This window comes from Rhipicephalus microplus, chromosome 9 (genome assembly GCF_043290135.1).
Source record: "Rhipicephalus microplus isolate Deutch F79 chromosome 9, USDA_Rmic, whole genome shotgun sequence".
In the NCBI taxonomy this organism is placed as follows: Eukaryota; Metazoa; Arthropoda; class Arachnida; order Ixodida; family Ixodidae; genus Rhipicephalus; species Rhipicephalus microplus.
In genome coordinates, this window is record NC_134708.1 from 50,079,002 (window position 1) to 50,092,925 (window position 13,924).

At 39.5% G+C, this 13,924-nt stretch overlaps 1 long non-coding RNA gene across 1 annotated transcript; it reads right to left on the reverse strand.

The window, feature by feature from the left end:
• Positions 1–783: 783 nt before the first annotated feature.
• Positions 784–13,273, reverse strand: LOC142771762 (uncharacterized). Its single transcript, XR_012886126.1, has 2 exons — positions 7,110–13,273; positions 784–5,546 (listed from the first exon to the last, which is right to left on the reverse strand). It is a non-coding gene; the product is annotated as an uncharacterized LOC142771762 (long non-coding RNA).
• Positions 13,274–13,924: the final 651 nt, after the last annotated feature.

The window sequence follows — 13,924 nt, forward strand, 5'->3', positions numbered from 1 at the left end:
CTCACATTTCTGGTACCAGTAAAGCAGGGCAGTAGCGTAACATATTATGTTATGTGTCTATGCATGTATGGGTCAAAAAACAAAACCATAAAATGGAATGGATGAAAACTGCATCGTGTAACTGTGTTTTTTAATTGGGCTGCAATTTACAGACGTGGCCAAATTTTCTCATTAAATTCACGCTAATCATGGTCAATACTTTATCAGATGTATTCCCAGCCTAAGCCCACTTAATTCAAAACATTTTACAATGTGATTTAATTATCAGCACCAACCCACTGAGATTACCCCTTGACGATTTACACTCAGCTGCTTCAAAGTTGCCAACGTTAAAAGAGACGACTAAACTTATTTCACAATTTTTTTAACAGATTCTTGAGCACAGAAAGTGCTGCCCTAGAGCAGCCATAACTATTTTTGGCACAGGAAAACTGCTAGTTAAGAGCAGCTACTGATCTTTTAGGAATAAATGGCAAAATATGTCATATGATTACTGGAGTTTAAAGCATCCCCAAAGCATCTCACATATATGAATATTTAGTAAGACACGTATGGCACATACAATAATCAAAACTTATTTCCAGAAGTAAACAATCAAGAGTATGGCGGACTACTGAACAAGCAGTAGAACAAAATATGTGTGTGTGTGAGTGTGTGAGTATATATATATATATATATATATATATATATATATATATATATATATATATATATATATATATATATATATATATATATATAAATATATATATAGCCCCACATTATAAAGTTAGCAGACAACAGTTGCCAAAGCAGCAGTTGATAATCGGTAACAAAGTACGAGATCAAAGCAACTTTACGCAATCTCAGATTTCGACAAAATAGCCAGCACAACAAGTCGAAAAAAAGAAAAACAGCTGAGTGAGCTATATACATCAAAGACGAGTTTTTGTGGCTTGAATGAGAACAGAGCAGGCAAAGCTCAGCATAGCAATGCAATGGCATTCGTCACATAACAGTTGACACTAGTAGCCAGTAAGTAGTTTGATAATGAACTAATCTCACAGAATGTTTACCCAGTCTGCTACCTTGGGTTATATTACATAGCTAAATCAGGACTAGTGGCATTGTAGATATACTATTGTGTAAAGCTAGCACATTACATGCATGCTAAGAGCCACTTTGGAGAAGGTTTGGAGCAGATATCAAAATTTATAGGTTGGAGGAGCATGTGGTAGCACTCCTTTTTTTGGAGCTACTGGGGAAAAGCAATTGCATAACTGCTTAGTGAGAAACAAGTTTTATTATGGAATCAGATAAATGCTTGCTTAAAATTTAACACTTTCAGGCCCTTCTTCAGAAAAGTAATTTTAAATGCCTAGGCACAATGCAGAAAACCGATTGTAATCGATCTAATGGCTGTGATGACAAGTGGTGAAACACGGCACAAATCACTGGATCGTTGTGTGCACATGCAGCATTGAGCCGGTGGTGTCCATTCATATTTGCTGGAAAGGAAATGTGTGAATTGTCTCAATGTGCTCGCATGCGTACTGGGAATTCCTCACAGTTTGCCAACAGGCTTGTGGCAATGCTGAATGAGCTCCTTTCATGATATTTGCCCACGAGCCCAATAATGTATTGCCCGATCAGAAAATGAGAAGACAGTAGATTGTGCCCAGACACGTACAGAGGAAAGGGTGACAGCAGCGACAAGGTGTTTGCAAAGTAAATGAGTGAATATAGCCTGTCGGTGGGATGAACTATCGTCTTCTAGCATAAAACCCTGATCATATAAACACAACATTGCAGGTACGTGCACTACAAGGTGAAATATAGAGTGTAGGACAGAATATTTTAAAATATTTATCAACAGTTCTGGCACATAGACCTAAGTTTTTAAAATATGACAATTGTACATCGGCACAGCATTTCCAGTGACTCTGTTAAACGCTGAAGGCTCTCTGGAATGCAGAAACTGAAATGCTCTCCAGCTCCCTCGTTACAACATTTTGATTGGGCTGGACCGGGCTTCAGTGCATTTTTTTATGCCTCATTTCAGTCGGGAGAAGAGTAGGAAGACCTTTTAGCGATATCTGAGTGGTAGGGTCGCTGGGGACGCTGAGTTCCATATTTGGTCAGGAAGTCGATGACAGCAAAGATAGTGAAGCTGGGCCTACTGTTGTGACTTTTTGCCATTGGAGGACGTCCTCACCATCTCTCAATATCAACTAGCTCTCTTCCATCTCAAAACATTTTGTTCCATCCAGAAGCACTCGATCTGCTCATGGCATCAGTAGTGTAAGAAGCCTTGATCGCATCAGGGGTCCCGCTTACACTTCCGCTAAGTTTGGCACACAGCTTCACCACACAACACTGCTCTAATAAATTATAAACTGTCGAGACAGCAAGGCACCATGACAGTGGTTTACCTTACACTCGATATACACTCCATGAACAATAGAAGACGACTGGTGCACTGGTAGCTAAGACCCCCCACCACCGAACCAGCAGAGTAACATCCTCCTCTTTCACCATGTTTTTAGAGGAAAATATCAGTCCTACTACTACCCGGACAAGCGCAGTAAGACAGATTAAACAATGTTCAGCATACAAGCGAGACACAGAAGCTTGACGAATTTTCCACAGCAATAAAGGCTTTGTTTGTGAAAGCCGGTGCACTGAGATGCTCGGCGTTCACACAGCTAAGAAGGTTTGCTTAGACATACGTCGTGTGCACACGCATCTTTTGCATGTCAATATCTATTCCAATGAACACCTTGCATTCACTTTAATTCTCTCAGTGCTGCTGTATAACACATTCGTTGACAACATACAACTTGCAAAAAGAAATTAATCTCAAACATTAATTAGTTGCACTACGCTCTGCTTTTCCTTCATATTTGGCACGCATACAACTCATAATTTACTTGCAAATGAACCACATTGCCCCTCCTCAATTGTACGATGTCAATTTTCAACTCAGCTTTATGTATATTTACGTCAGAATGATCTGGTTTTGTCTATTCATTAGAATTTTTGACTTACGAAAATTCGTCCGAACACAATAGTGTATTGCTCTGAAGCTGAGGCTATGAGAAACATAGTGCAGAAAACATATAACTGTCAACATATTCATGCGTTTTCAAGACTATATTTTTCTGGCATGTTCATCCCTTCAACTACTTAACCAGTTGAGCAATGAAAAATCTTAACTTAGCAATGTTTTTGTTAGACTGAAAGAGTGACGAAAGTCTTACAGAACAAATTCTACAAAAAAGGGTGATCTAATAAAATGTAGTCATCACATTTGTTACGCACATCACTGTTCATCGCTACAAGGTCACCAGTGAAAAATGCTCACTTTGAGGGAAATTAATAAATAAAATTCAGGTGTGTTAAATGAGCACAAGTTAAACCTTTCACATAAATAGCAACTAAATTTGTTCATTTTATTTTGCTTAGCACTGAAGCACAAGACTGAAAAATCTAAAATCAGGACAAGCCAAACCTCAACGTTTTGCAATACTTGCAAAGTTATTTGAACACATTTAAATTTGCATAGACAATGATGGACCTCTCGCTACGCATAGAGTGCAAAAAAAAAAAACCTCAATAGTTCCAGGCTCCAGAACCTTTTCGAGATGCATTAGAAGTTACCTTCCACCATTATGAAGAAATAAGTTCATAAAGCACCACAGAAAGACCTTCGAAAGCCTGATCATTTCCGCTTCTTGTTTAGATGCGTTGACATGTGGCGAAGGAGGTTGCATCTTTGTGAAAAGGATGCGTTACAGTGGACACAGGAAAAAGGACGCTCTCCTGTGTGGGTACGAATGTGCGGTCCGAGTTTGCTGACCTCGACGAATGCGGCCGGACACAGGTGGCACTTGAATGGGCGCTCGCCAGTGTGTCTCCGAACGTGTACGACCATGCTTCCTTTGATTTTGGTCACGTAGTTACACTGACGGCAGGAATGTAGTCCGTCTTTTACGGACACAAATGAATTGTACTCTTTCAAGGACGCTGTAGATGGGAAACCTGCATAGCCACAGGAAGGCAATGCAAATTACGAGTCACGCAATACAAGGAGCTGGGTGGCACCGCTAGGCAAACAAGAGTTGATGAACTTGTAAGTGCAGTGCATGGTAGAGTCGACCTACCCCTGATGAATGGTTCTTTGACAAAAACAGTGCACTAACGTATACATCTCACGTGTTCCAATCTTTCCTTTCATTAACACCAAGGGGCTTAAAACATGTGAACTCCTATTTACGACTTATAAACTACCTTTCAGAAGACCCCTTAATGCTATACCGAAACAGGCAAGCTATAATTTTGAAGCATTGCCCACCCTCAGACATAATAATAGGCATCATGAAATATACATAAGCAAATTTGCTTCATGAGTGAAGTGTAACAGTGAGTGGTGGAGTGGTCTGTGTATTCAGCGATCATGGTTAGGAGGTCCGCTAATTCTTATGACTATTCCACCAAGGTGACACACAGGCTTCTCAGTAATACTAATTGATGATGTTTAATGTCCCGAAACCATGACATGATTACAAGAGATGCCGTGAGTTTTAGAGATCTGAGCACATGGCCCTCGAGGCTTATCGCCTCCCATCTAAAATATGCCTGCTGCAGTCGGGATTTGATTCTGTGACCTGCCGGAAGCTTCTCTGCATTTCTTCATATTGTAATTGTTTCATTGTTTTACTTTTGCAATTCCACAGTATAACATTGTATGCTTAATGTTGTAGGTTGCAGTTTACAGTTGTACCCTTAAGGTTGTATCGTTTCTCTCACAGCATTACTTTACTTCTTGTGAACAGATGCTTTCTTTTATCCACCCAGCATGGACTTTGTATTCATAGCAGTGGCGTAGCCAGAGATACTTTTCAGGGGAGTGTTATATGCCCCCAAGTGAAAAAATAAAAAGGCAGAGATTCTGTGCCCAAACAATATCTCGGTATTTTTTTCCATTAATAAAACTGAAAGTTTAGGTCTTTTTTTTTTGTTCACTGGGACTTCCACATCAAAATACACATGGAAAGAATAAGAAGATGGGCAGTGTATGCAGGTTGCAGAAAATTACAAGAATTGGTTTAAATAAGAAACACCCCCCTGGTTTCACTGTTAGTACGCAGTATCTATTAAATGAATAAATAAATATGTATCATTTCATTAGGCACTAAACCACTGAACTAATTGTTACTCTTTTTTTGCATTGCTTCATTTACACAGTACAGGAAAGTAAAAGCATCACTTCGTATCCAAAAAGACAAGGCATACCAATAAAATATGAATGAAAATGGAAGTTTATATGAAACTGATAGGAAAACATTGAAGATAGAAAAATTTACAAATGTAAGCAATTGAAGGCAGCAGGTCATAAACAAAGATAAGTCAGCATCACAATGTTATATTGGGATAAAAAATACACTGAGAGGAATTTAACATGACCAGCAAACAAATGATGTCTAAGAAGGGGCTTGTGCGACGTGAAGCAAGAAAAGTTCGAAGCCTGGAACTTCTCTGATGCTCTGCAGAAAGAACAGACACACCTGGAAAAGAGTGAAAACTGCTGTTGATGTCGGCACAAACACTCATAGTACACCCGCACCAAGTTCAACATTTTTCGCCAACCAGGGGTGCGGGTAACAAATTGTAATGAATTACATTTCACAGTTCTTTTGATGATGATTATACCTTCAAAATTATTGTAAAATATACTCAGAGCTATATTCGGAGTTGATATTTTGCATATGATATACTCATGTTCATGGAAATCGATCCCGTACACTGTCTAGGACACAAAATTTCTCAGTATCAGTACCCCTTTCAACATTTAAGAACAAATGTAACAGTAGTATCAACATAATTTTGATACCATCAACAGTGCATACTTCACTAACACAATGAATTTTTAAACAAGTAGTTTACACATTACATAAAATGTGAACTAAACCTGGTTATACAACATGACTGTGTGATGCACATGCACAAGTATATTTAATCATCTTATGTATTCTGTTATTGAAAATAATTTCACAAGCTGCCAAAAATGTGGTAATGTCCATGATTTATCAATTCATGGAAATACTGAAACAAAATCACAGAAATATTAGTCATGGTATTTATTATTTGCTTCGACAACAAAGAGATTTAATTCAGAAAAACTGTATTATACGTATTGTAACATTACATTAGGACAAGTAGCGGAGTGGCAACGTCGCTTCCGCTCCTAAATAATAAAGGTCCTAAGGAGTTAAAATATGCAAGCTAATGGTAGAACTTAAATGTGCAAGAAATGTATTTTGGCCTTATTTTACATATATTCTATTTATTTTGTTCTACAGTAACTACATCATAACAGATCTACTTTCAGGCAATCCACATTCAAAATAAAGCAAACATTGAATATTCGCACATAGTTGTAAAGCGATTTGAAGGCGCCCTTACAGATATTTTTTATTAATTGGGACATTGAACCTCAAACATCAATCATAAAGAAATTTTCATTAAAAATTGATTTTTTTCTACACAATATACTGTAAGAAATGCCATTTCTGAGGCATGCAAAAATTCTTGGATGCACTAGAACCTACCACCCGTCATAAAAATTTAATCAGTGCCCCCCCCCCCCCCCCCTTCACTCTCTCCAAAAAATTGTCTACACTCTTGGCTTTTTCAGCTTCTTTGCATGACGACAACACATGAGGTCTTTTAGTACGTCTTCCAGCACAAAGCATGCATTGGAGTGGACTGAGAGAAAGGAGAAATCATCCATATAAATTTAATGAATATGGCTTTCAATTGATTGATTTATTGCTTGATATGTGGGGTTTAATGTCTCAAAACCACCTTATTATTATGAGAGACACCATAGTGGAGGGCTCCAGAAATTTCGACCACCTGGGGTTCTTTATAGTGCACCCAAATCTGAGCAAATGGGCCTACAACATTTCCGCCTCCATCGAAAATGCAGCCACCGCCGCCGGGATTTGAACCCGCCACCTGCGAGTCAGCAGTCGGGTGCCTTAGCCACTAGACCACCATGGTGGGGCAATGAATATGGCTTTCCAGATCTCTGTTGCGAATGAACGAATGAGGGTGTGTCTACTAACGTGCGCTTTTCATTTGTGCACTGCTGACAGAAATGCGGCCAGCCTTGTATGGACATCAGTGAACTGTACTTCTCCTGCTTCAAAGATGCCTCGGAAAAAGAACCTGCAAAGCCACAGAGAGGAGAGGAAAGCAACACATATCATGTTATATAATATGCATGAATAGACTGTGGCACCAGGCAACCAAAGGTTTTTCGAATAGCAAGATAAGTACTACCAACAGCAAAATTTTGCGGGACATAAAATGTTCGAAGAAGCTGAATTCTCGCTTTCTCTGAGAATGTATTGTCGAAATGAATGTTCCATACTGCACTAGGCATACTGACGTACACAGTCACCAGCTTGATTACAAGCATTAGGCAGTGATATAGCAGAAATTGCATTTGTTGTGGATACAACGTCCCACAAATTCTTTCTGTTGAAAGTACATAACCTTTGCATGCCCAAGCCATGCATTACCGTAATGATGACAATGCACCAACCCCAATAGGTCTCCTACTAATTGGCATGGCTCCATACGTAAATACCACTACGGTGTTCAATTCATGCCATTTTGATACAATATAGGATGTTGCTTTAGACAGTACATTTCTTAAAAATTTAATGACAGTAAAGCCATTTTAGCACATGAACGCCATGTTGAGATAGAAGAAAAATTATGTTGACACGATTAACAAAGACTTGTGATTAGCTTTTTATTTATTTGAGTACAGTTGAATAAATTAGAGAGTTATAGTGTGTGCTAAATTATGGCATACCCATGATTTTTTCGGAACCATAAGTTATACATAGCTGGAGGTATTAATCATCGAATATCAAGGACAAAATTGTAACTGATCATGCCTGGTGCACATGAAGTGCGACAACTGTGCTTTGTCAGACCGGACCAGCCCATAAAGAGGAGTGATGAAGTCAGTGGTCAGGTCACCATGAAGTTTTTCACAAACGTCATTCGAAATGCCTACAATGGTCCGGTCTCTCAGGAGCTTGTCGGTCAGGTTTCCAAATTAGCCATTCGTAGCCTGCAACCTCGCTGAAGTCAGGTTCAGAAATGTTCAGAAATGTTCAGAAATGAACCTCCTACAATAGTGAATATAGAAAAAATTATTTGATGCAGCAAACAGTGGTACAGAAAACAGGTAATGAAATACATCGCAAGTAAAAACGAAAAAGGAGTTCTACTTAAGGAAAACATAAGCAGAAAGCAGCAACAAAAACTGAAATGAGACAACATAAAAAATAGAGGTAATTCAACTCTCCTAAGTAGTTTTCAGATAATTACCATGATGAAAGATAGTAAAAAAAAAACTACGAGAAAAGAAAACTAAACAGTGACATCTGATATCAGCAATGTAGGATGATGATGTGATGCTTTGTTAACGTTAGGTTGTGAGAAAGCATGAAAGGGAGCAGGAGTAAAAGAAGTCATCAAAACTATCCAGATAATGGAATGGATGAGAGGAAAGTCTTCATATCTTTTTTGAATATGCCGATTGATACCGAGGCTCTTATTCCTGAAGGTATGGTGTTCCAGAGATGGATTCTAGTGAAGAGGGCTGTTTGTTTGCCATAGTTAGTATGAACTATAGATAAGATAAAATTGTGATTTTGTGCAAACCTTGTCAAGTTTGTATTCTCTAGACTAGATGGAGGGATTATACACAAAGAAAGCTAATTTTTTATTTGCTTCAAAACTAGTATGCCTAGATTATATTTGAAAGTGTTCTCGACTGTTAAGATGTTGTTGAAATGCAGGAGTGCTTTAGCATCACTGCGATAATGACTGTGGCTAAGAATTCTAATAGAGTGATTTTGCATAGTTTGAAGGGAGACGAGATGACTGCTGTAGGTATTGCCCCAAGATGTGATACAGTAAATAATATGAGAATGAATAAAAGCGTAGTACAATGAAAGTAACGTGGGTTTGGAAAATATATCCCGGGATTTAATTAGAACACGTTTGCAGTATGCCTTTTTTTTTTCAGGTATGCAACATGCGAATGAAATTTCAAATGACGGTCCAGTCTAATTCCCAAGAATGTCGCCACATCGCCTGCTTCAATTGCGAATTGATTTAGGAATATTGGCGGGATATAATTATGTTCACGTTGCCGAGAGTGGAAAACAACGAATTTCGTTTTAGTGGGACTTATTTGTAAGTTATTATGGATACACCACGCAGCCAAGCCTGAAAGGTCATGATTAGGTTTCTGTGTCAGAGATTGGAGGCATTTATCAGTGTTCACAATTGTTGTGTCGTCTGCATACAATAAGCATTCTGAGCTGGCAAGGCAAGATGGCAAATCATTTATGTAAATATTGAAAAGAAGTGGGCCGAGAATAGAACCTTGAGGTACTCCTATATTTGTTACTTTTGGTATAGAATTATGACCCGACAGACTGACAACTTGGCTTCTATTGAGAAGGTAGTTTTTTATTAATGATAGTGCAGGACCAGTTACGCCTATTGCTTCAATCTTCATAAAAAGAATGTGGTGGTTGATAGTGCCGAATGCTTTGGTGAAATCTACAAAAACAGAACCTGTAGAGTAGCCTCCATCGATTGCTTTCTTCAACTTTTCAGTTAAAGACAACAAAACGAGGTCAGTGGAATATGCTTCCCGAAAACCATATTGGGAAAGAAATAAAATCTAAGACTTATTGAGGTATTTCGTCACACAAATTTCAAGCAATTTTTCGAATATTTTACTGAGAAATGGTATTATGCAAATGGGTCGATAGTTGGATATCAGTGTATGGTCACCTTTCCGAAAAACGGGGACGACTTTGCCACTTTTCGATTCTACAGGACAGATGCCAGTTTTGAAAGCTAGGTCGACGATGGATGCAAAAATATCAGAAACAACATGAGCAATCATTTTTACGTGGGTTGGGTGAATACCATCAGGGCCAGCACTTGTTGTGTTCAGGTGACGAATGACATCATGTACTTCATAAGATGTGGTAGGAAATAGGAAGAAAGATTGTGACATACGAGAAAGGGGAAGATGATAGTCAGCATTAGAGATGACATCAGAGTTAAAAAAATAGTTACTGAAGGCCTCCGCAATTTCTAACGAGGTATCATACGTAACGTTTTTATACTGAATAGTAGTGATGCTAGAATGCCTTTCATTCCTGTTCAGGAATGATTTGACGATTTCCCATTTTTTCTTACCATTTGAAGCAGCATCTTCAATTTTTCGTTCATAATAAATCTTTTTTGCATTTTTCAGGTGCAATGTAAGGTCATTGCCGAATTTTTTATAACGCGTGAGTAATTTTATATTAAAAGGCTTCCGTTTTGTTTTTCTATAAAGGTTTTCTTTGGCTCTCAGCTCCTTCAGTAATTTTTCAGTAACTCAAGAGTTTTGAGGACTGGCATGTTTTTTTTTTTTTACATTTGCGAACCTCAGTATGACGCTGAATGTGTGACAATAATATTGTCATGGGGGTGAGAGAATGAATGAAATAAATATATTTACAAAATATGCAGGGAGAGTCAGAGGCAGCTGCAGCCAAGATGGAGGCCCAACAGCAACAACAACACGAGCACAGTCTCTTTCATCGTCTTCGTCGTCTATGATGCTCTTTCGTTGCCGATGTCGTGTAACAATATGAATGAAAACTCTGAACATGCAATTTGTGAATCATTCAAGGGTATTGCTGATGACCAATCAGTGTTCATGATATCATCAATCAACGATTCTTTGTCTAGAACACACCTGGTGTAAGATATGCTAGTCGGTGAAGAAATACAGTTGAAGCGCAGAAAAATCAGGTAACGGTCAGTGATGTTCACATTAAAAGCCTCTACATCCGGCGCTTGTGATAAATTAGAAAGTGCATGGTCAATCAAAGTACTTGCGCCATTCATACAGCGCGTGGGAAGGGAGATTAAACATTCATAGCCAAAACTCTGATAGACACTGGAGAAATTCAAAGAACTAGAAGATAGGTCAAGTATATCAATGTTGAAATCTCCCATAATCACAACATTTGTATGACTAAGAGATAGTGTGTATAATACTTTGTGGAGGGCTCCACAGAAATGTGTGACCGATGATCGATAAATGCATCCAAAGATGAAGCTCTTGCTGTCTAGCTTAAGGAAATCGTGGTTACGTTGTATGCAAACACTTTCGCAGCCAGTTACATTTACCTCAATGTCATGTCGTCGTATGTAGTGTATGTTCGATTTAGTATAAACGGTGACACCTCCATGATTGCTGCTAGGCCTATGCGAGTATTCAGACTTGTATGAGGGGAGACCAAACAAATTTTTGTCATCATCGCTTAGCCAGGTTTCAGATATACCGATAAGTGAAAACAGAAGAAGCTGTATGTCATCGAAGTGTTTACGATTGCTTCTTGCGTTATTATGAATCGCAGAGCAAGAGACAGGTGAGAGGAAGAAATTGAGATGATCTGTTGAGAAATAAGTAGCCATAATTGAATGGACCTAAGTGCAACTGAGGAAGAAATTGAAATTCAATATGGTTCGCTAGCAGATTTTGGGCAGGTCGGCTTCACAGGTGATGCGTAGCACCTTGCTCTCCGTTGTCCTCCTGGCTTTGATTTGACAGTTATCTGTCCACAAGAATTTTCAGTTGTTCGCCTTCTTTAAAGCCAGTGCCTGAGAAAAGAGTGCTTTGTTTTCGGGGGTGAGGTTATCGTTAAAGTAGACAGAGTTGTTGGCGGCTCCAGGCAGTCCAACGTCACTTAGGCATAGTTTAGCCTTCCGAGCCTTGCTGACAAATTCAGCCTTTTTCGTCCGAGAGCAGACGCGAGCAAGCAGGTGCTTAGCGCCAGCTTTCACTGTTTAAATACGGTGAACAATGTCGAGATCACTGGGTGCCAGTTTACAATTATTCTTAACACCTATAGTCTACACGATTGTCGCGCAGTCTTCCCCTTCTGTCGCCGGAACGCCCTTGATCTCGACGTTGTTAATCCGTGAATATTGCTCCAATTGCATCACTTTACGGGATAGTTCCGCATTTTGTGCTTTTGGCGCCTTGTTTTCTGCAATCAAAGAGACATTATCTTTCCACAAGCTTTCCCTGATGTCATTCATGTGCTCAGCGCTGGTTACCAACTCGCTCATTTGTTCTTTCATTTCAGAGAAGTTCACACCAAATAGCTGTGCTTTGACGATGAACTTGTTAAAGATAGCGTCAACAAAATTATCAGGACATTCGTTGAGTATTGATTCAAGTTCGATAACTTTTTTGTTCAGCTCAGCAACAGTAGGCATTGCGCAGAATTCAGCAAAGCAGTACAGATATGCGCAAAACGACAAGTCACAGAAAGGGATAGTCTCGACAATATGGCAGCAATGACAGTGTAACAACAGAGCAAACGGCAAAAAACCTGTTAAATGTACTAACCTGCACAGTAAAGAATCATGCGTAAGGCCAGGAAGAATGTGTTTTTTGCACTGTCGTCACTGCAATGATGCCTATCCGCGAGATCCGGTTTCTTTATATGGTGGTGCCAGCCGATGTGAAGCCGTCTAGCGGATCCCCAGAGCAACTATCCCTGCTGTGTGAAGACAGAAGGATGACCGCAGCTATACACGCGTCGTCAATGACAGTGCAGCAGGCTTGCTTCCACGATAAAGCGGCTGGCGTCTACGGCTCCTTGTCAATGCTTTGAAACACGGAAAACTGCGCAGTAATGAATCATGCATAAAGCCAGGAACGATGTGTTTATTGCACTGTCGTCACTGCCAATGATGCCTATCCGCGAGATCCGGTTTCTTAATATGGTAATGGCAGCCGATGTGGAGCCGTATAGCGGAAGTCTAAGGCTCTCCTTCTCCACTTCATCTTGTTGAACATATTGCTCATAACCAGGGTCGCTCTTTGGTGGGACGTGCTGCCTGAAATCAACCTTCGCTGCTGCCACATCCTTGCTCTCCACCTTACTAAGAGTGAATGTCTTTTAAATCTTCTGCGCTTCAGACCCAATCACAGTAAGAAATTTGGTGGTTTTTCAGGCAACAAACTTATTTTTGCATATCCCTCAACTTCGTTATAATGAAGTTTGCGTGTAGACTCAATCTTAGCAAAGGCATGTTAGTAGGCACAAGGTTTTTTTTTTTTTTTGCTGATAAATACATCACCATTTCCTTCTCTTTCTCTATTTTTTACAAAACTGGCCTCTTTGTTACCGCTTTTTGCATACACCAGTCATGACTGCTTGTAGCACACATTCTCATCTTTTAAGTTGAGCAATTTACAGCACATGTTCCCAGAACAGCTCAGCTGTGCTCGTGTTCCTTTCTTGCTCATAGCGAGGACATTGCTGTGGCTGTGCTATTACCATTCATTTTTTTTCGTGCATCCCTCTTTCCTCCTGTGCCCACCTTGTTTTGACTTTTGTTTGCACCACTGGTGATGCATCAAACCTGTCCTTTGCACAGTGTACACTCAAACTTTGATATAACGAACCCGGATATAACGAAATATTGGTTTTAACAAAATAGATGAAGAATAGGCTTGCAATCGACATAGTGTTAGCAATACACCCTTATAACAAATTTTTGGATATAACGACTTTTTTTTATGTAAAATACAATTTTTTATAATGAGGCTCGAGTGTAGTGGGCACCGCACAGCAGCATTTCTTTGCAGCCCTTTACGCTCGGAAGTATTGCATTTGGAACATGGTAGGTGGGATGAAGTGTCCAAGTGTGCCCGACCCCGTGTGGCCTATCTCTCACTTGCCACTTTGCAGTTGACATTACAAATGCTCGGGATCCCGTTTTGCATTTCGAAGGCGGTGAGCTTGCACTCTGGGTTGCCTATCGA